Source organism: Brienomyrus brachyistius, unplaced genomic scaffold (genome assembly GCF_023856365.1).
Source record: "Brienomyrus brachyistius isolate T26 unplaced genomic scaffold, BBRACH_0.4 scaffold131, whole genome shotgun sequence".
In the NCBI taxonomy this organism is placed as follows: domain Eukaryota; kingdom Metazoa; phylum Chordata; class Actinopteri; order Osteoglossiformes; family Mormyridae; genus Brienomyrus; species Brienomyrus brachyistius.
Genome location: NW_026042406.1, coordinates 181678 through 183353, shown reverse-complemented (window position 1 = coordinate 183353; position 1676 = coordinate 181678). Strand labels below are relative to the sequence as shown.

At 42.1% G+C, this 1676-nt stretch overlaps 1 non-coding gene across 1 annotated transcript; it reads left to right on the top strand.

Moving 5' to 3' along the window:
• The first annotated feature begins 391 nt into the window (after positions 1 to 391).
• trnal-uaa (transfer RNA leucine (anticodon UAA)) lies at positions 392 to 474 on the top strand. The gene has a single exon. It is a non-coding gene; the product is annotated as a tRNA-Leu (tRNA).
• Positions 475 to 1676: the final 1202 nt, after the last annotated feature.

Below are 1676 nucleotides of genomic sequence, written 5' to 3'. Positions count from 1 at the left end.
GAAAGTCTCATACGCGCTTGTCTATCTTGTATTCCTGACAATGAATTTGACTGTAATCACATTTTTGTATTTTACGCTTTAATAGTAGATGTAGTCACCTCTAAATTTCATGATAAGCAGCCTATCGATGTTAATCAGATGCTTTCTACTCTACATACATGTATCGTTGAAAAAGCCACTATATCCACTTTACTGCATGTGACATCGCTAATCTACCTCAACAACTGTCACGGCTGTAACTAAATGTATACCTGCATTTTGAAAATGTAACCTTCACAAATTGTATACCAGCTTTTTTAAAATATATCTTTCACTAATTGCAAAAATAAAAAAAAATTAAAACTTGAATACCGTTGTAATAGTCTTTGTAAAATAACGGGTAAAAATGCTGAGCAGGTTGGCCGAGTGGTTAAGGCGTTGGACTTAAGATCCAATGGACGTATGTCCGCGTGGGTTCGATCCCCACCCCAGCTAAACTCTTTTGTAAAATAATAATAATTAAAAAACAAACTACACAATATGGGTTAAATGTAGAAAAAACACACAAAATTTCACTGATGTTCACTCAGTCTCTTAACAACCCCCATCCACAGTCAGCTATAAAACGCCGCACCCCGCTCTCCCCCCACTCAGTGTGTGAAAAGCATGTCTGTTGCCAAGACTACAGCTCGCGTCTTGAGCAGTTCGTACTATGACCCCAGCCAACCGGGGTCATACGGAGGTGTCTCCAGACTGCAGAGAGCCGTGCAGCAAGATACGGGGAAAAAAGTGGCTGCTGATGACATCAGAGACTGGCTGTCTATGCAAGACAGTTATACTTTACATAAACCGGTTAAAAAGAATTTCCCCAGGAACAGAGTGTTTGTTCCGAGAGCCATGTATCAGTGGCAGGCCGATTTATGCGACATGCAAGGGCTGGCCAAATACAACGAGGGGTTAAAATACCTCCTTACGGTGATTGATGTTTTTTCTAAAAAAGCCTACGCGCGTGCTATAAGAAACAAGACTGGGGAAGCTGTAAAGGAGGCCTTTGATTCTATTTTAACCGAGGGGGGCGTCCCCCTCAAGCTACAGACGGATGCCGGTAAGGAGTTTTTAAATGGGACTTTTCAGAAACTTTTAAAAACTCATAAAATCACCCATTTCACTACGGCTAGTGAACTTAAAGCTTCCATCGTAGAGAGATTTAATCGAACGTTAAAAGAGAGGATGTACAGGTACTTTACGGCTAAAAACACCCGGCGATATGTGGACGTGTTGGACGATCTAATAAAATGGACGCTATTAAAATGAAACCTGCCGAGGTCAGGCCCGATAATGCTCATCTAGTATTTGATAATCTATACGGTCCCCTGAAGAAAAAAAGCACACGGCCACGTTTTAAGTTTAACATAGGGGACACTGTGAGAGTCTCCAAGCACAGTCAGATATTTGACAAAAAGTACGAGCAGACATTTACGGACGAGTACTTTGTCATATGCGAACGTGTACCCAGATCCCCACCGGTATATAAATTGAGGGACGTGAGCGGTGAAATACTCGAGGGAACATTTTATGAAGCGGAGCTGCAGAAAGTCAAAATATCTCCGAGACGCGCGTTCAAGGTCGAGAAGGTTATAGGCTCAAAGACCGACAGAAAGGGGAAAAAGTGGATTTTAGTACATTGGCAGGGTTGG